Raw genomic sequence first — 22,841 nt, 5'->3', positions numbered from 1 at the left:
TTCACACATGTGTATGTGATAAGTAATTATGTCATGTAGACCAAGTGTACACTCCTATACAAAGTATGTATATTATAGAACAGTCAGGTTCAAACATTCGCAGAAATTACACTCATAACAACACAGCAGTATGGATATCGTAAGTGAATGTGAACATTCACATTAGTGGTGCAACTGTGAACATTCACATCTGTAAAACATAACAACACCAAAAGTAGTTCAAAATTCGCAGCTGGCTTTTTCCCATTAACAGATGTTGTATCACTGTTTTACAATTAGTTGTTGTGTCAAAATATCAACGCATTCTATATTAACATTTAAATCGACTGTTGGTTAGTTTGTAGGTGGACACCCCCCACCTATAGGTTTTAATGAAGCTCTGATTTCTTATGATTCAAAAAACTATGCACTAACAAATCTCGTAGTCCACACTATTCTGAACTACTGAGGTTGCCCACAATTTCTTCATGGTATATGTGCGCCCTCATGATGTAACATACTGCAGGTCCGCAGTCCACTCTGTAAATGCGAAATGGTTTTGATTAGCAGTTGACATGAATATTTGCATAATGGTTATGGAGGATTTGAAAAAAAATGTAGTGAGGCTTACAAGTTGTCGCCTGCTAACTTGGTGGTTTTCATTAATTTGACCAGTCCGGTCATATTAGATCTGTAGTTCACATGGCGCATGTCGACATTGGTGCAAGCATTTGTTTGTGGGGTTTCTTCCTTCACATGGTACTCATCTCTTTTTCTCTTTGCGATTTTATTTTGTGCGACATCTGCAAAATGGAGCATTTAAAAAAAATTAAATGAAGGCTCATGTGATTAGCATAGTGGAACAGATGTGAACATTCACAGCATTTCCACTGATGTGCATGTTCACAGTTGTGTGCGTGGGTGTGAATCACCAGAGTTTGTGTGTGGTTGTGAACATTCACATCTGTACATGAATGTGTATGTTGACTGTGTCAGCACAAACACAATGTACATATTGTGTCAGTGTGTGGAAAACAATGTATTTTTATACAATCATGAACACCATTGAAGAACATACATATAAAATGATGGATCAACTTATTGGATCACCATTAACAATCAACAATACCAACAAGGCAAACATTCACAATAGGGGGAAAAGAATCTAAATATCCCTATTCATTGGCCTAATATTTTTCAATCCATGTGAATGTTCACAGCATAGAATAATAGCACCAATAATATTTGATTGTCCTAAAATTTTCAAACAGTGTGAATGTTCACAGCATAGAAGAACAACACCAATAATATTTGATTGTCCTAAAATTTTCAGGCAATGTGAATGTTCACAGCATAGAACAATAGCACCAACAGTATCTGACTCTCCTAAAATTTTCAGGCAATGTGAATGTTCACAGCCTAGAACTACAGCACCAACAATATCTGACTATCCCAAAATTTCCAGGCAATGTGAATGTTGACAGCATAGAACAACAGTACCAATAATATCTGACTCACCTAAAATTTTCAGGCAATGTGAATGTTCACAGCCTAGAGCAAAAGCACCAATAATATCTGATTGAACTAAAACTTTTAGACAATGTGAGTGTTCACAGCCTAGAACAATAGCACCAATAATATCTGACTCTCCTAAAATTTTCCAGGCAATGTGAATGTTGACAGTATAGAACAACAGCACCAATAATATCTGAATCTCCTAAAATTTTCAGGCAATGCGAATGTTCACAGCCTAGAACAAAATAAACCAATAATATCTGATTGTCTTAAAATTTTCAGGCAATGTGAATGTTCACATCTTTCAACAACAAGAACAACAACAGAATTGGCCAAAGAGTGTCAATGCATGTGAATTTTCACAGCATACAACAACAACACCATTAATACCTGATTACCCAAACATTTTAACTCAATGTGAATGGTCACATCTTTTATCAACAGCAACAAAACAGAATTGGCTAAAACATTTTTGAAACTATGTGAATGTTCACAGCATTGAACAACAACCGAATAACATCTGGAATAATTTGATTATCAAACTATTTTCAATGAATGTGAATGTTCACAGCTTTCAATAACAACAACTACAACCAAAACATTTTCGAATGTTCACAGTTGTGAACACAATATAATGGCAACTGTAATGTTTTTGACTGCAAAAATCAATAAAATTAGGGATTACGATTGAAGGGTTCAGAATAAATGTTAGGGTATGAACAATATAGACTCCTATATATTGTATGCATAGGAAAAGGGGATACTTGTAAAAGTTCACAATGTTGGTTGTTGATAAAGAGGTTTAGGGTTTAAATACACGAATGAGTAGAATGCTTACGTTTTTTGCCTATTTCGACGACAAAGATGTTGAGACGAAGGGACGATGCGACGAAGGAACGTATACAGTTTTTTGGGCATACGAACGATGAAGAAGATGATGAGACGATGTGACGATGGAACGAAGACAGTCTTCTCGGCATAGGGACGAAGGAGAAGATGATGAGACGATGCGACGATGCAACGAAGACAGTCTTCTCAGCATAGGGACAAAGAAGAAGACGATGAGACGATGCGACGATGCAACGATAGAAGGAATACAGTCTTCTGGGCGTTGAGGTGATGTGAAATATGGTTTTGGATTTCTAGACTGTAGAGGTACTGTGCGTGATTTCCTACGCAAGAATAGAGAGAGGAAGAGAGATGGTTATTAGATTCAAAGAGAGAGAGAGAGAGAGAGAGAGACTCGTATTTTTTTGAGGGTTTTTTTGGTCTTTTTGTATGAAATGGGTCTAATGGAATATTATAAAACACTATGGGTTTTATGGAACAACACTCTTAGATAATGGATTTACTAAAAAAACACCATTTATTTGTTTTATCAAATTAATTTTTATTATGTGCTTGGATGATAATCATATAATGTATAGTTATTTTTATTTTCATTAAATTAGCTTATATTTTTTCAAAAGTCAAATATGGCGAGAACTTTGATATCATTATTCAATCAATCCATTAAATCAAAAAATTCAAAACTAAAAACATTTCATATATTAAACATACCGATTACATACTAAAATCCTAACAACCATCCATTACATGATTATCATACAAACACATAATAAAAATTAATTTGGTAAAATAAATAAATAAATATCTAAAAGATTTATCAATTTTATATAATTTTATTTTTAGTGGGTAGAAATAATTTTTAAAACCTCAAAAATATTTTTTTGACATTTATTTTTGTCAAATTAATTTATATTTTATTAAATTGACAATTTTGCCTTTGAAATTAAACAATGGTATCTTCAATTGTCCTTACTTGAAATAAGATTCAAAATTCAAGTTTAAATGTGTCACAATTAAAAAGTTAAGAATCAAATTTATACAAGTCTCAAACTATAAAGACTATTGGTATAATCCGCTCAAATATATATGTAAACAGTACTTCCAAAACACAAAAAACAAAGGGGTTAATTAGCATAACTTGTCACCAGTGATCTCCGCACGAGCATTATTTACCGTTCAAGAAATAATAAAAACCTGAACCATCCCTAACACATAGCTCTCTCTTGCTTACAATCGAAACATACTTCAAACTGAAACAATTCATACATTCTTGATTTTTTGTTCAACAATGCAAAACTCAAATCTGAGGTTTTACCACAACTAGGCGAGCATCGACTGTTCTTGATCTGAAACATACTTCAAAACTCAGATGTGAGATCGTCGGCGTTGAGACGGTCATCTACTGCAGAGAGCGATTCCACTCGAGAACTAAGTCGATGGTGCGGTGAAGCTAAAGTAGATGGTGCAGATCGCGGTGGGTGCAACGACGCCGTGGGAAGCCGTCGTTGTTGGGTGGTGGTGCCGGAGGGGTTTCCTCACTGGTGATGGGAAAGAGAGACGAAGGGGTTTCTGTAGTGGTGATGGAGGAGAATAGAGAGACGATGAGAGACGAAGAGAAGAGTTTTGGTTTTTATTGACATTGCATGTGTATCATATATATATATATATATATATATGGTATTTTGGTCATCTTGTTTGAATTTGTCCTTTTGGACATGGTGTTTCGGCGCATAGATCTTTGGTTAAATAAAATTGTAATTTAGATTTTTAAACCGAATGCGTTAATATTAATCACAAAATACGTAATCTTATCATAAATTTAAGTAATAAAAAATATTGTAATTGAGTCACAAACTTTTACAATATTAATTACAAACTTATAGATATTTTGTTACACCAATTTATAACAAGATCTTATAATAATGTTAAACATTTTTGTGAAAGAAGGCTTATGATATGCATTTACAAACGAGTCCACACCATGAAACTTCCCATTAACTTCAATATTAGTATAATTCATTTAATTAAACCTTTCAATTATCTTGAATTAATTTACTTATAATCATGTCAATTCAGATACTAATACAAGTAGCATAATTATACATACAACAATAATAGAGATCACTAATTAGTGTTTTCACTCTTTTTTTTTTTTGGGGTACATCAGAATAATTTTACATCTTATTTTAAGTAAATATGTTTCATGCTATATGAGTAATATATTTAAATCTTATCAAACACAAAAAGAGTTATTGATTTATTAATCAGGATTGACCGGTGCAATAGGTTGAGGAAGATTAGAAAATTTCTTAACAACTATTGGCTTAAAGGGAAGAGAGTTAGACAATCCAACTCGGATTGTAGCTATGTTATTTCATTTAGGTGTAATTTCTAACAATTCCCGAAATACTAGAAAATTAGACAATGCAGCTCGGATTGTGGTTATGGTCTTTCACTTAGGCACAATCTCTAAAAATTTCCTAAGTACAAGAAAGTGGACAATTCAACTGGGATTGTAATTATGTTATATCACTTAAATTGATTAAGAATAAGAAAGTCTGCTAATCAACAACTGAATTTTTTCGCTTTAGTATCGATAGTCCTACCTTGGATGAATTCCAACTTTTCCCTATGGCTAGGTTTGAAAAATTCGAAGTCGGGGCGTAATTGTAGGAGACAAAAATAAAAAGTTTCATTATGAGCAAAAAAATATGCAGAATCCGAGTAGGATTTGCACATAGTAGCATTAAACCAAGCAAGATACAACCGTCGCACAATATGTAAAATTATGTGGATCAAAGTCGCGCTCAATTTGACTGAATCGGGCAGCCGTATAGCTTCTTGTGTGCACTGCGGATGACATCGGCAGGCTGTATATCATGTGGATCACGCCGAGTGGAGGGGAATCCTGTCTTAAGGCTATTGCTTTGGTCGAGTTGTCTTTTTGGACGTACTGTTGTAGCTGGCCATCTTGTACCAATTCCTCCAAGTGATCCTTTAATGTATAACAACTTTCAGTATCATGGCCATGGTCCTTGTGATACTCACACCGTCTATCCCGTCTTCTCGTGTCGGGAGGTCTCACCATTTTGGACGGCCATTTGAAGAACGGAAGGTGTTGGACTTTGGACATAACCGCACTGATCGGCTTTGTCAATTCTATATATTTCTTGTCGGCGCGCCTCGTGCGCCTGCTATCAACTTGCAGTTGTTCATTTGCTCAGTGGAAGCATTGGTCGCTTGATCGGCGGGAATCCCATCTCTTGTCTCGTTAAGCTCGATGCCGTGGTTCAGGGCTCTGAGGTGGTACAGAATTTATTGGCTGAGCAATTTCAGAAGGGGCCGTCTTGTTGACCACGTTTCCAGCTTTAACCCGCAAGGCGTCATCCTTCACTTTGCAATATTTCTCAACTTTCTTCATCAACGACCAGACTGTTTTGGGGGGTCTTCTAGTCAAGGAACTGCGGAGAGCACTGTCAGGATGTAAACCCATTTTGAAGGCGGTAATGGCCATAGAGTCGTTGCAGGCGTCATCAACAAGATTAAAGCATTCCCAATAGCGCGCTGAATACGCTCTTAGTGTTTCTCCTGGTTGGATCTGCATTGCCCAGAGAGAGTTGGCTTGTTTCGGCTGGACCTCGTTGGTGATGAATCTGGCCCTGAAGGATTTCTGTAATTGATGAAGCTTTTGATCGAAGCCGGCTCTAGTTTATAATACCATCTGACAGCCAATGGTCCCAAACTGCTGTGAAATATTCGTCACATGAGGGCCTCGTTGTTTGCATGCAATGTCATGGCGTGCTTGTAGCGATGGATGTGATCGGTGGGGTCTGATTTTCCATTATAGAGAGTGAATGACGGAGCTTTGAACCTTTTGGGCAAAACTGCCCTTGCAATCCGTCGCACAAAGGGATCATGCTGGTCGTCCTCATCGAAACTGTTTCTTCTATGCTTATGCCTTATACGTGGACTCTCTTCAGAGGAACTGGAAGTCTCGGGTCGTCCCTTCTTCTTGGGCTCCGGGGATAATGAGTCGGAGTCGGAGTCGCTATCAGTGTCTCGTTGTCGGGCTCGAGGTCGTCGACCACCTGCCCTCAGAGGTCGTTCCGGATCTTGGCGTATAGCTTGTTTGGACTTTGCCACTTCCAAGGCCAAGTCCTAACGGAGACGTTCATTCTCAGCGATCATGTTCTTCAACCTCTGTTCGATTTGCTTTGCTTGTTCCATGATTGCTTGCATTGCCTCATGCTCTGAAGTCGAGGGTGAGGCGAAGTTCAAAGTGCGTCTCGTGGGGATAGTCTTCGGTCCAAGCATGTTTGTTGGAGTGAGGTTGTCTCTCTGCGTGGTTTCATCAGTGACTATCGGAGGGTCTTCCGTTATGCCCGCCATGGATGTATTTGAGTATTCCCACATATGGCGCCAATTGTGGAGAAGTGGTTTGGAAATACTCTTCAGATCTTGGGGGACGCTCGTGATCCTCAGCTAGCCACCTAAAAAAGAATTAACACTCCGGTCGGGGGTGCCAGGATTAGCACTCCAACGGGCAAGTCAGTCTCTACTCTCTGAATTACTTATATTTTAAGTTAAGTGTAATGGTTCTCACATACCTCTTTCTGGCTGATGTTCTTCTATTTATATCTTTTCTTTCTTGGGCCTCGGGATTGGGCCCACTTTCAATTCGCTATTCGACTTCTTTTGTAGCAAACCGCTTTTCACTCGGCCCCCTTATTCAACCGGCTATTTGGCCAAATAGGATAGGATTCAAGCGTGTGAGACTGCGCCGAGTGCTGTATATTTCGATTCTCCAAGTTCAACTATTCGGCCTCTCTACAACTCCCAATATTTGGCCCCCACAATTGACGAGTAGAATAACAGGTCTATAAGATCAGAGGACTAGAACCAGAGGTCCAGGTCCAAGCATGCAAATTCAGGACTAGAGGACTAGATCTAAAGGTCCAAGACTAAAGAAGACCAAGGGACCAGGATGTCACGACCCAAACTCGCCCCTATGGGTTTAGCACCGTAACCGGCCAGTAATCCGAGATTACCGAAGGCCTGCTTAACAGTAATACAGTAAAACAGAGTACAGGGGCATGGCGGAAGCCAAAACAGTAAATAAACAATGTCCAATGAGCTGTGACAGTCTATATGCAAAAGACTTTTTCATACATATATACAAAACAGTATGTACATATATACAATCATTCAGTTCAGGGACCTAATCCCTATTAAACAGAACGGTAACAGTCTACAGTTTACAAAACAGAACAGAAGGGGGGAAACTAAAACACCCCATAGCCTTAGCTCAACAGGCTCGGAACCTCGCAGTGAGGCACAGTGGTTGGCTTGACAAAATTGGAGCTTAACCCCGACACTTCTAGCCGCGGTCTGGTGCCTGTACACCTACATATATATATGAGCAGTGAGCTAAAGCCCAATGAATAACGTAATGCGTAAAGAGGTTAAGAATGAATGTCTTTATAGTAATGAAAACAGTTCGTTAATTCAGTATATCAGTCATTCAGTCATATGTGGTACATCCATTAGCATAACAGTACAGTAAACAGTAGGTCTTAAAAGACCGAACAGTAAATGATGGCCATCAATCGGTAAACAGTAGTGGTTCCAACAAGGGAACCGACAGAGATCTCTGTAACAGTAACAGTAAACAGTAAACAATAATTGCTAAGGATGCCACAATACAGTTCAAAATATAGGAGATATATTCATTCAATTAACAGTATCAGTTCAGAAAGTAGTACAATTCAATTGTTTAGAAGATAATCATTTTGAACATATCTTTACACAGTTGTTAGTCATAGAGTTCTAGGCTACAGTAAAGTTATAGTGCGTCCCCAGTCGCCAACTCTACACAGTTTACAGATTGAACACACATTAAGCTACACAGTTGGGAAAAATAATAACTTAATCCCTAATTTGCCTCGGTGTGGTTCTACATCTATATCCTTATTAAGATGTCTTAAACTAGGCCTAAGAATGCCTAGGATGGGATGAGGATGCAAAGATGCGATCAGAAAACAGTTTCAGAATTTTTAGAAAAACAGGGCTCCGCTCAAGCGCAGGTTTCCCCGCTCGAGCGGACATGCAACAAAGGTATCCGCTCGAGCGGAAACTTCCCCGCTCAAGCGGACTGTAAAAGTACTGGATAGGTGAAATCCCCGCTCGACGTACGCTCGACATCCGCTCGAGCAGAATGTAAAACAGTGCAGAGTACTGGATGCTCGAATTCCCCGCTCGAGCGCCACTTACCCCCGCTCGAGCGGGAGTGCAAAATCTGGAAAATCCAGATTGCACCTTCAAGCTTAAAACCATGTTTTGATGCATAAATTTTGATCATCTTGGGCCAATTTTCTGGAAAACTCTTGTAAACACATAATATTACATGGCTCAAAGCTCAATTTGTGAAATCAAAGCCCAAGGGTAGTTCAAACAAACCCAATTTCAAATCAATTTTCATGACAACAATTCAAATGAACATGCATGAGTTTTAAATCAATTCAAAGCTTCAATACATGCTCTAATGAGCCAAATCTTTCAAAAACATGATGGTTTCATGAACCTTAGCTAGAACTTGTACATGCATGCAACAATTATCCATGAAATCAACTTAAAACTCAACAATACCAACATACATGCATGGAATGAGCTCCAATTCAACATTATTAGACTAAGACATGACTTAGCTCTATAGAGGCTCAAGAACCATGCAAGAACAATCTCAATACATCAATGAAAAGGTGAAATCCTTACCTAAGTCTGAATTATAAGGTGTAGGAGCTCAAATTCACAATTATCTTCTAAAATCTCCAAGTCTACAAGTAATTATCAAGGAGGAACTCACTTTCTCTCACTCTAACTCTCTTGGTCGGCAAGAACAAGGGAAATGAGCTGAGCAAATGTTTGATCTAGGTGTAATGAGGCTCAAATGTGGTCTTAGATAGTGGCCACTCACAATGGCAAAATAGTAATTAAGTCAACAATGCAATTTAACCCATTTTAATCTAATTTAATCATACCAATTCAGTTTTCAGATAAATATGCCATAATTTCACATTAATTCTAACGATCATAGAACATCAATCGATTTCGGATTCGGCCGCCAATAAGGCCTTCAATTAACAGTTTAAACATAAAAACTAAATAGATAATTAAACAGCCAAACAGATAAATATGCAATTAAACAAATACAGTCAATCGATTCAGTTTCAGATTTCAGTTAGTTAGTTCAGTATTTCAATCAGGTCAATTACCAGTCATAATCAGTCTCAGTTTAGCAGTAATCGGTAATTAATCAGTAATTTATTGGTAATCAGTGTGAGGGTTGTTACACAGGACCAGAGTCCAGGTCCAGCTATGTGGGTCCTGGACAAAAGGTCTAGGACCAAAGGACCAGGTCCAGAGGTCTGGGGGACTAGGCCAGAAAGCCAAGTCCAGAAGGCGTAACTCTAAGGGGTAGACTTGGTCAAAGCCTAGTTCGTACTTTATGGGCCAACCATTCCTAGAAATTCGCGCTAGTGGAACATGATCCCACAAAAGGTGGGTTGAACGTGAGGAGTGGCAGGGGATGTAGAACCAACTCCAACAATCACTTTGAAAGCTATATAAAGCCATACCAAGTAAGGAAAAAAGTAGACAACTAATAACCACCACTTTGGGCTGCTCTTATTGTTATATTTTGTTGCTCCATAGCTTTCAAGTTTACAAACTTAAGCATCGAAAAGTCCCCTGGCTGTAACGCCCTAAAATAAGTAACAATAATCCAACGCATAACATTTCTTACAATTGATCAACAATATCATATATTTTATTCAATTCATAACTTTGATCAATACAAAAGATGACATATGCGATATATATTCATAAATCCTAGATTCTGAATCTATAACATATGGCATGAATACATGAAATAAAGTACAAGTAAAACTAAATAATTATATGCCCTAATGGCCACAACTTTCCAAGTCGATACTTGAGTATAACAAAATGAGCTTAACTCAATACAGATAAAGCCCGAGGCTTAAACAAAAATAATTACATCAATAAACAAAAATGAAGCCTTTAGCTCCAAATTCTCCCAAGTTACGTTCTTGGTGGAGACATATCATCAGCACTTGAAATTTGTTTTCCACATAGGGTGAGTCACAGCCCAGTAGAGATACTCTAATACAATATATGAATCTTAGCAAAATTATAAGGTGAATGAACATGCATGCCATTTTTCAAACATTCCTTGTTTTCCATCTCAAAACCATGCAATGCCAGATTATAAATCAATTCATGAAAATAATCTTTTTATAACAGAAAATAGGACAGTGGATACATCACATTGGGAATCTCTAGGTATGTGTCTGCAAGTAAGCTATACAAGCACTATCAAAACCATTTTACCGGTACTAACCAGAAGGATTGGCACCTAACTGCGCGAGTTTTTAGACTTTCACCAAGGACACAGGCCAACATAAAAACTATAACCACACCCCCCAACCAGATTTACCAAGGTATTAACAATTTTTTCTCAAAATCAATACATTTGCAATGTTCAATATAAAATGATGCTAAATGCACAATGTATTCAATTAAACCTAATCCTCATACAATGTTTACAACAATCAAGACTATCCTCCATCGATAACCCAAAACAGTTATTTCTATACACAAATAGTTTCCAATCAAAGCATATAATTTCATCCTTTTACAATAGAAGTGATATTACATATCCAACTCCATCATCATCATCAATCATTATTCCCTTCTTACCAAACCCAACATCATTTTCCATTTCCTTTTAAAATTTCAAATATCCAAAATTTAGGTCAAAACCCCATTTTCTTACAAAATCAATTTCAAGAAAAGATAGCCATCATTTCAACGTATCTCACCCATAAACACATTCCCATAACCATTTTCAAGAATTCATTTGGAAACTTCTATTTTGATTTCAAACCTAAACCCTAGGTTTTTCCCATAAATTCCCAAATCATTAACCATTTTCAAAGAGCAAATAACTAAGTTAAAAATCATATAAAAGAGTCAAAGAATCTCTACCTCAAAGCAGAAGACAAGAGAAAATAAAGGTAGAACTTGATGGAGCCAAAAACACTAACTTCACCGATTAAAACGGAGCCCTTGACTTGCTTAACATTTTTTTCCAAAGGACTAGGGTGAAGAGATCAAAGGATAGGGAGCATTTTGAGCTAGAAGTAAGAGCTAGAGAGAGAGTGTGTAAAGGTTTATAGGATTTTGAAATGTTTAGAGAGAAAAGGAGATGAAAAAGTTACTCAAAATGGCCCTCTCTCGGACTGATATACGCACAAATCGCTCGAGCGAACAGGCACAAAGAGTTGACAGTGCTCAAGCGTACAATGACTCTTTTCCAGTAGTTTTGCTAACTGCAAAAGATCGCTTGAGCGCAAGAAAAACCGCTCGAGCAAACAGGCAAAAATCTGGGCAATAACTCATTGAAAAACAAACTTTCCAACCTGTTCCAAACACAATCAAAACTCCTAATAGCTAAACTCAACAAGTAATAAGATGTAAATGAGATGAATAACAACTAAGTACATAGATTCTCGGATTCAAAAGTAAGAAAATGGGTCAGGTCTAAACTAGAATCGGTATACTGGCTGCCACCAGCCGGGTTCTTTATATGTTCTTGAATGTTTCAGGTGAGATTCAACCGTGTTCATGCCAGAACGCCGCCGTAATTAAAGTGGTTCAATTTTTCGCCACCACACACATATGTCAATATATTTAAAAATAATTCAAAAGAAATATAGCTAAACTTCAAATTTAAACTACTGGCACATTAATATCCAAACACTTAACAAAATTTTAAAACAATTTTTTTTTTCTATTATCAAAATATAATACAATAGTTGAGAATAAAACATTTAAGATTTCATGTAGCATTTGGGTTACTTGCACGTAAATAATGGGCTTGTGTCCACATGTTGATGCAGATTTATGCATGGTGGTAGGTTCGTGTCCACGTGTTGATACAAATTTTTACACGGGTTAGACGAGTCGTGTTCAAGTCACGCGCATTCAATCCTAACATAAATCTTATTTTGTGAACTTATACTCCATTAAATGCTAATAAGATGTTTTACTCCTTCAAGTCCTATTAATTTTTAATAGACGAAATTACTTTTCAAACAATGATTATTCATAATTTGTACTAATTGTTTATGAAATAAATTATAGTGATGTGACATTTATTTTGATTTTTAAAATTTTAAATCAACATAATTTTTACAATGTATATATTTATTTTTGATAAAAATTTTATTTCTAGAATCAATACAACAAAATCTATCAAACAAGATTAATATTAAAACAAAATTATATAAAAATAAAAATATATATTTTTAATAAATTTACAATGCGAACCATTTTTAATAGTAAGTTTTCTTAACATAATTAACAATATCTTTTTGGTCTAATTTTGTTCAGGTTTAGAACTGAGAATATTCTCAGTTTTAAAACTGAAAAAAAAAAAATTGAGAAATTTCTCAAAAACTAAGAATATTCTCAATTAATACATGAAAAAATTGAGAAATTTCTCAGTTTTACTAGATAGTTTTGCAAACTGAGAAATTGTTAGTTTTATATAGCTAAAAAAATAATATTGTATTTTTATAAAATTTTATATTCAATATTAGTCTTATTTGATAGATCTCATTGTGTAGACTCAAAAAATATAAATTTTACTAAAAATAAATATATATATATATATATAATAAAAATTATGAAGTTTTTAAATTTTGAAATAAAAAAACAAAAGTAATATACCACATCAGCGATACCACTTGAATATGAGAAATTATCTAGTATTTTGGAGGCATGATCATGTGATTACCAGAAGATTTGTGATTGGTGAAGATGGTGAGGCCCACAATTTTGTATTGGGGCATGAGACATAATATTTGGTGATTGGTAGATAATATTGTCATATGATGCACTTGTAACACCTAATAATTTTTTATTAGCACTTAATGAATTGATGTTTTTCATTTTGCTTCCTTTTTTTAATAAGGATAAAACAGTCATATATACATGAATATTTTGAAAATAGGACTTTATGGGTTAAAAAAAAGAGTAATGCTACTTATGTCACTAGTTTACATCTTTACACTCTCTATCTCATTACACCACTAAAAAAAAAAAAGGGTAATGGTAGAGCGCCACAATTTTTGTGGCTCAAATGGCTCAAAACTGTCAAAACGACGTCGTTTTGAGCACAAAACATGCCAAAACGACGTCGTTTTGGCAGTTTTGAGCCATTTGAGCCACACAAATTGTGGCTCTCAAACATTATTCAAAAAAAAAAATTGATTTTCATTACACTCATTATACTACCAAAACTAACCCTAAACTAAAAACTCTTCAAAATCTTTTTAGTGTTGTCTCTTTACATCGATAGCTTTTGGTAATACAATACTAAAGAAATTGAATTACTTTAGTGTTGTGTTACCAAACAAACTATTTTTTTTAGCCATTTGTTGTCATTCGATTGGATGATTTTACTTTACTTTAACAAGAAATTAGTTTGAGCCCATTTGTGAAATGTCTATTTGGTGATACATTGCTATACAAATTAGATTACTCCAGTGTCATGTTGCCGAACTAAAATAAATTTGTTCAGCCACTTGTCACTTTATGTACATTGTAGATTGCTTAATAAGGCATCTTTTCATTTCAATGTAATCAATATCTCTTTTGGTCGCACCTGCTCTTTGACATGTCAACTAATAAGGATGTTTTCTCCTCAGATAATCTATTTGCAAATGAGTGTCCTTTAAGATGTTCAACAACCTAATGATTATACTTGTATTGCTGCAATGAATAGAAGCATAATCATTCCAAATAAAACTAAATAAAAAAAAAATTAAAAAAAATGAAACTGGAAACAAACAGTAATGAGTAACCGAACAAATTAAAAATGTTCGGCCTTAGGTTACTGAAAATGTATTTTTTATTTGGCAACGGGCTACTGGATATGTATTTTTTGTTTAGTAATGTGATTCTAGATTATTTTATTTTATTCGATTTTGACATACCGAACAAAAGAATTCTCCCAAAAACGAAACGAAAACCTACTAAACAAATAAAAAACTTACTATTTCACTTTTTTGATAGTTCTTCACCACCGTTTCCTCATCTAATGTTTTTTTTTTTTTCTATGATCAAAATATTATTATTCTCACTTTTTGAAAAGTGATATGTAACAGAGAAGAAAAACTGAGAAAGGAAAAAGAGCAATGGATGTAAGGAGATAATAAAATATATTTAATTTTAATCTTTTATTCTTAAAAATAATTTCACATATGGGTAAAATTGGAAGAAAAATAAAATAAAAACATCTCATATGAAGGGTGTAAAGAGATAAATTAGTAGTGTAAGGAAGACTTAATGGAACATGAACCTTACTAGTAGGACATTTAGGTAATTAATCCCTTATATGTTGTTAGGTCGTGTCATATTCATATTCGTGTCAAAATTTTTTTGACTCTAACCTTTTAAGTACATATATGATTTGAGTAGTATTAATGGAGATTTGGGCACCGTTTGATTTCCTTTTTAAATTCAATTTTCACATTTCAAAATTAAAAATTTGTTTGATTTTGAGTTTTCAAAAATACCTTTCAAAATCTATTTGAACCCAAAGCTAAAAACCCAGAAACCTGTTTGGCTTTGGGTTTTCTGATTTTTTTTGGATGAAACTTTGTAATGTAAGTTTTTGGCAATTCATATAAAAATTGAAACAACATGAATTGTTAGTGGGTCAAATCAATTAAAAAAATATTTTTTGAATTAGTGGGTCAAATCAACTTACATTTAAATTCGATAAATCACTGTGGAATTTTAATTTAGTTTTTAAGCATCGGCCAAATAATTTCTTATATTTTATATTTATATAGGGGGTGTTTGGAAAGAAAAAAAATAGTCAAATTTAGGCTAAAAATCACAAAAAGACAAAATAAGCTAAAATAACTAATAAGACAAAATATCACATCAAACCCATAATCATTTCACTTTTTCTCTTACAAACATCACATCCAACCACAAAAAAATCCAATCATCTTCCCAAATACAAAAATTTTAGCCTACTTAAAATAGCCAAAAACTAAAATAGCCTACTAAAATAGCCACTTCCCAAACGAGGCCATAATCTACATATACTTGAATAATAAACAAAATGTGAAGAAATGAAAAACAAATTTATACAACATTAAAATTATATTAATTTTTAAATTAGGTCAAATATATATTTTTTATTTTTATATTTCTCGTTATTCAATAATTTTATAATTTTTTTCATTAATGTGAAATGTTAAAATATATGTAGATTGAGTGAATATAAATCAAAAAATAAATGTTAAAATTTTAAAAATGTTCATAAGAACTAATATATGCAGAGTGAAACTCTGCACTATAGATTAGATACATCTAAAAAGTACATTTAGATTAAGTACGTAAAACAAGTAAACAAAATTGACTATAATATTGTAAAAAACATTTGACTACAAGACCCAAAAAAACTTTTTGAAAACTATTTTTGAAAACTCATAACCAAACAAGTTTTGAATAGTAAAATTTCTAAAATCTATTTTCTTAACAAGTTTTTAATTTAAAAAAAAAATATGTTTATGTAATATTTCCATAATCATTAAACATAAAATAAAATCTCAATTTTACTTGGGAGCATATATAAAAAAGTTCTTGTAGACCAGACTTATTTATTAAAATATCTTATTCTAACTATAAATTTATTTATTTTTTTATAAAAATAAAAATCTAACCATTTACACTTCTCACATCATATTTTAATACAAACCAACACAAATAAACTAAAAATGAGTTAAAATTCATATAAAAAAAATCAAAATATTTCAATCATTTATCACTTGATAAATATCAATATGATTACTATAATCAAATGATCATTCGACAAATATAAAATATATTTAAAAAGTTTCAAAAAAAAAAAAAATCCTTATCAAAACAAGAAGAAAATAAAATAAAAAATACTCAAAATTTATGAATATATAAATCCACTCAATAGAATTTACGAGTAATGATTCCTTTTATTATTGATTCAAATCATAATTTTGTAAGGAGCCTAGATGACAATACAAGCTAATTGTGTGTTATTTTTAGGACTTTTTTTTTCAGAAATCATTTTTTTATTTACTTGTTTAAAAAAAAAGGCGCTTGGCTCAAAAATCCAATTTTAAATTTTGTTTGGTAAGAGATCCAAGGGTTGAATTAACTTGTCCATAAGGACAAGTTTATGTTAAATGACCAAAATACCCTCTCTCTCTCTCTCTCTGTATATATATATGATATACATTGTGCCAGACTATCAAAATTGGTCTTCTCTCTCCTTCTTATCCTCCTCTCTCTCTCTCTCTAGATTGCCTTCCCTGTCGACTCCAATTCCATCGACCTCTCCCTCGCCTCCATCACTAGCCAACGCTGTCGTCACTAGCCTCGTCTCATTCTCCACTGTCTAGCTCCACGCTGGTGAGTCCAAGCCCACCTTCGCCTATCAAGATCTCAACGACCCCATCGTCGTTGCCTCCGTTGTCCTCGAGTTCTCCATCTTCGCCGTCATTCTTGACCACCCCATCGTCGTCGTCTCCATATATATATATATATATATATCCTGACCACATCATGGAGCGTCCGTATATCTGTCCTCCATTGGGGTTTATGGTTATGGGGGTGAATCTATAACGATTCCGGTTTTAGCCAGTCACTTGTTGTATTTCAGACTCGGGTTTATAGTTTCCGAATATTGTTCATTGTCTTGTCCTCTTTATTCCTCCTTAAATTTGGTTATTTGGGCGTTTTGAGTGTGTATGGAATAGGTTGGTTGTTTGGTTTTCAAACTTTGTGCTGCCTAGAATTTTGGTCCATCGCTCGAGTGGCCCTTCTTGCGCTCGAGCGGGATTTGCAAACTCTTAGTACTTTGCACGTCTGCAAAAGTATTGGAGGGGTGTTTTCCATGCTCAAGCAGCGTTTCCTACGCTCGAGCGGGCCAGCGCTCGAGTGGCCTTTCCTGCGCTCAAGCGTTGGTTTGTTGTCTGCAAAACTTCTAGATGTGTGTTTTCCACGCTCGAGCGGTGAATTCTTGGGCTCGAGCGGTGAGTGTTTGTTGTGTCTTGATGCTCGAGCGGCCTTTATTGAGCTCGAGTAGAACAACTTTTTGTGTCTGACACTTGAGCCTCAACTCTTCCGCTCGAGTGGACTGTGTGTATATCAGATCGCTAAAATGACATTTTATATCACTTTTTCATTCTTCTCTCTTTCTAAAACTTTCCAAAAACCTAGATCTTGACTCTCTCTCTCTCTCTCTAAAACACACTCTCTCTCTACATTTTGGCCTAGATCCTTTGGGTTCTCTACCCTAGTGTCTTTGAGAAAGAGTTAGAGCATTCCAAGAGCCTCATTTTGATCTAATTGGAACTTGGTCTCGATGTTGTTAAGGGTTCTACCTTGCTTTGCTTGGTCTTCTCTTCTTGAGGTAGGGATTTTCTACACTTTAATATGGTTTTTAACTTAGTTATTTGTCGTTGTGTAACAATGGTGGGTTTTGGGCTTAATGTGAACAAACCTAGGGTTTGGATGTAAAATAGAAAGAGGGGTTTTTGGTGAATGAGAGATAAATGATTGTGGGGTTTGAAAATGATGTTGTATGGTGTCAAAATTGTTGATTTTGGTACTTGGTTGAGACTTTGGAAGAGAGGGAGTTTGCCCTAAAGTGATTATGGTATTTATTTTGTATGAATAAATGAAATTGATATTGCAAACATGAAATTAGACGAGTATTGAGATACATGGTGGAATTGAGTAGATCATATGTGTCATCTTTGGAAATTATTAATAAATTATATGTCTTGAGATTGTATATCTGTTTAGAAATAACTGTATTAGGCTATCGGTGGAGGATAGCTATGATTGTTGTAGAAATTAGATGAGGATTAGGTGAATTAAAACTAATCCATGGTTGGTTATCATTAAATATGATCATGTTGTAAATACATTGTATATGCATGATTGTTTGGGAGAAGAAATGAGATGTACTCCATGTATGATTATATGTTTAAATACATTGTATATGTATGGTTGTTTGGGAGGAGAAAGGGGATGTACTCCACTATTTGGGAAGAGAAAGGGGGTGAACTCCATTATAATTAAGTTCGCCGGAGTGTCTTGGGTAAAAATCTCAAAATTTACACATGGGTGCCGATCCTGCGAACGAAATATCCGTAAAATGGAAAATTGAAGTGTTTGTGTGGTAATTGTGTGATTGTGGAACCACTGAGCTGTAGTCTTAATTGAGTTATTAAAAGATAATGAAGTTGGCTCATGTATTGAAATGAATTGAATGAGAATGGATTAAGGATTTGGACTTGGTACCTTTTGACTATATAAAATATGAATGTTTTGTCAGAGGCATTGTTTATGCATATTGTACTTATATCTTTGTTAAATCTTTTATATTGTGTTAGATTATTCCTACTGGGCTGTGGCTCACCCTATTTGGAAAAAACCATTTTCAGGTGCTGGTGACATGCCTCCATCAAGGTAGTAGCCTGGAGGGAGTTTGGAGCAAGAGCTTCATTTCTGTAGTGTTTATTCTGTATAGCAAATGGTTTAAGTTGTATTGAGTTAGACTCTTACTTTTGTTGTAACTAAGCAATGTCTTGGAAAGATGTATGCCAGTAGGGCATTTATTTTGTTGATTATCAACTGGTATTACATGCTATAGATTCAGAATGAACATTTATGAATGTATAATGCATGTGTTATCTTTTGTAATGCAAACTCTGATGAATGAAAGCATTTTGTTTATATTATTCTTCCAGTTATGAGTTGGGTTCGTTATATTATTTTGGGAGCATTACAACTTGGTATCAGAGCGTATCGGGTTTGAATACTTTGGGTACGTGGGGAGTGGTTAGTACCACAATGGGTTTGTCTCGCTTGGTTGAGACATTAGTATGCATTGTATACTTATGTGATAACATGCCTACATGATTATATGGGTATGAGATTTAGTTCCTGAGTTGTTGATTGGATCTATGGGTTTCTAGAAGTCCTATTAGAAGAGCACTTGATCATTGCTGTTTCTAATTGGAACTCTAGTAACACCGCAGGACGATCATTATCTAGGAAGGAAATTCATGTGTATATGTGATTATCTGCTTATGTGGAGTGGTTTACTGTTGTCCATTACATTAGAACATGAGTGAGTTAGCTTTGACACATTTGTAAATGTGCTAATCTCTTTCATTACCTTTATTAGGATGTCAGGGCATGGACGTGGTGATGGTAGGCGTGGTAGGCCTAAAAGACACGAGATGCCTCTACTGGATGATATTCCGGCACAGGAAGAGGGGGTTGTTCAGGCCAATGTGGCTGAACTGGTTGGTCAACAGGCCATGGGCGCCTTAGCTCGCGAAATGGCCGGAGCTTTGTGGTAATCTATGGACATTCTCAGGGCTAAGAATCAAGTCCATGTCCAAGTAGCTGAAGTAGGGTCGTCTTTCTTGAAGAGGGAGTTTTTCCGGTCGAATCCGGATGAGTTTTTGGGCGATCCTAAGGAACCACTGAAAGCAGATGAGTGGTTAGAGCAGATGGTGAAGACTTTTGAGATGCTCAGCATCGAAGGCGAGGGTTTGAGAGTGACCTTGGCATCATTCCAGTTAAAGGGAGACGCGGGCCAATGGTGGAAGTATGCACAGGGACGCATTGGAGGGACTTGGGAGGCTTTTGTCGACGCCTTCCAGGACAAGTTTTTGCCTCCCACTATTAGGAAGAAGTTGAGGGACCAGTTTTCCAAGTTGGTGCAGTTGAATACACTAGTAGCTGAGTTTGAAGCCACATTCACTAGTCTCTCAAGGTTTGCACCTTAGTTGGTGGTGACTAAGGAGCGCCGTTGTTTGGAGTTTGAGAAGAGGCTGAGGACCAGGCTCATGTTTAGAGTGGTCGGATCCATCATTAGAGACTATGGGTGCCTTGTGAAGGTGGCGGCGCATCTTGAGACCATTATGTAGGCAGAGGAGGAGAGGATGAGGGGCTCTAGGAGGAGTCTGGATAATCAGGGGGACATGTAGCTATCCCGAACTTCCTTCGCGAGCCCCCCTTTCGGAGAAGGCGCGAATTAAGTCCCAGCTACTACAGTTCGGACTCCTGTCACGGTTCTGAATCTAATCTCACAAAGTGCAATGTAAGACTGATAAATCACCAAAGAGTCTAAATCCGGAAATTGGTTTTGAAAAATCAATTTTGAATCAAAAGCGCCAAACATGGACTGCTTTGCTAGATTTTCAGAGTCGCCACCTAAATATTTTATTTTGAAAAATTTAGGAAACCCTGACTCGTACCTAAGGCCATGTGTCCATCATCAGCAAAGTTGCCTCGGCTCGTGAACTTGGGTACGAGAGGGGAAGGTCCTGAAATGAGCACCCTTGCTCGCCCGATCGAAGGATCGGCCTCTACTAAACATGATATGTTAATTTGAAAACACATGTGTTCTTATTCTGGTTTATTAGCTAACCTCACTATGTGATGCGCAAAGCATACATGTATAGACTCAATCACGAGTTTGGAACAAAACAACTCTTTTTTTTTTTTGAAAATGGTTTGAAAGTGCTACTCGCAAGTAGGCTAAAACACGGATTTGCCACCCTCAAGTGGGCTTTAAAACATGATTTTTTCACTTCGCAAAGCGGGCTTAAAACTCACAGTCATCGAGTTGTTCCAATTCAGGCAATCAAGCCTTCACCCACAGGCATTCATACAGTTAATCAATTAAGCGAATAGCCTCATGGCAAGCATGCTAACATGACAACACTCACACTCATGTAAGGATGCTAAAGCATAAACACTTACAGTGTACTCCAAGCCAAAACAGAAAACTAGTTAGAAATCATGCATGATCCTAACTATACAAGATGCCTAATGCAACACATGCAAAATGCAACTAAATAGGCTCGGCTGTCTAAGATGGCATATGAATGCACCACTTGGTAACATGCTATTAAACAAGTATTCAAGTAAGTGCATTGAAATACAATGCAGTTTGAATGATGCGCTGAGCCCAGTGCATGCAAGACAAATGAATGATGCACGCATGCAAGCATAAGGTATGCTAATCAAAATATGCCCTAAACTAACCATCGAAAACGGTTAAATAAAAGGGAGAAAGAAGTGGGGTTGGAAGACATACACACACACGCACCCTTATTACAATATTTTTCCCTCTCGACGGAGGGTCCAAATGAACAAGCTAAGCTAATCTAAGCTAAGCTAAACTAACTAATCTAATAAAACTAATTAGACTAATTATTATAAACCAATAAAGAAATAGCAAAGCTAAGCTACTTAATTATTACAACACTTTAACTAATTAAACAAATTAATTAAATTACAAATTCATGCTAACTAACAAGTAAGCATTAAACTACACTACACAGCTCTGCTTGAAGAAGTAAGAGATGCATGCTCGGTTTCCATCCTGAAGAACTCTCCAGTTTGCTCTTTAGAGGCTCTGTTTGCAGGGTGTCTTTAAGATCTTTCTACTGAAACTTACCAAAACAATGTTGGGGAGTGCACTAGTGGCCTGCCGGCCATGAATGGTGGCTGCCGGCCACTTGCCAGCCAAGAGTGTGCCTCTACCGGCCAACAATGAAAGAGTGCCGGCCATCAACGTGCCACTGCCGGCCATTGGTGTGCTGCAACACCAAACTGCAATAGAGCACAAAACAGAGAAAATGAGAGGTTTTTCAGGGACATGTGTGTGCTATGCCACTCCTTATCATCTCAAAACATCAAAGGAGTGGCACCATTAGATCTAAAGCCACCAATCAAGCATTTTCAATGCATGATGGCCAAGGATCCAACTTGCACAAATTCAATGAATGCACAAAACAAAGACACAAGTCCAATGCCTTATCATGAAAGATCAAAGGCAATGGAGACCAAGGAGATTGGCTCATTTCATCACTTCAAGTATGAAACGAACCAATCTTCCATGTGTTCAATATAACGTCCGATTGAACATAATGTAATGCACACACAACATGTTTATCTTGGCATATTTTACTTGATTCAATTCTTATTTACAACATTTTAAGTTGTCGAGTCATTCATTAACCGGTTTAGTTCAATGTGAAAGTCCTCTAATGGGAAAGATGGCCTCAGCCACAAGCACCTTGAGCATGAAAGAAGTCTCATGCTTTTGGTTAGTAGAAACCCTTAAGAGAAGGCTAAAACCATTAGGCATAAGAGCCTCAATTCCTTGCTCAAGCCAACAAGGGGCTCAAGACCACTTTCAAAGCAAAGCAACAAGTGAAGAATGGAGTGATATGGCAAACATTTCAGTGCTGAAATAAGATGCTAAAGACACTAAACCATGAAAGCAACGCATGCACAATATGTTAAGGGCCAAAGGCATTGAAACTAGT

The sequence above is a fragment of the Camellia sinensis genome, chromosome 6 (assembly GCF_055761805.1).
Source record: "Camellia sinensis isolate YWXY chromosome 6, ASM5576180v1, whole genome shotgun sequence".
NCBI classification, from domain to species: domain Eukaryota; kingdom Viridiplantae; phylum Streptophyta; class Magnoliopsida; order Ericales; family Theaceae; genus Camellia; species Camellia sinensis.
This window is presented reverse-complemented; position numbering follows the sequence as displayed.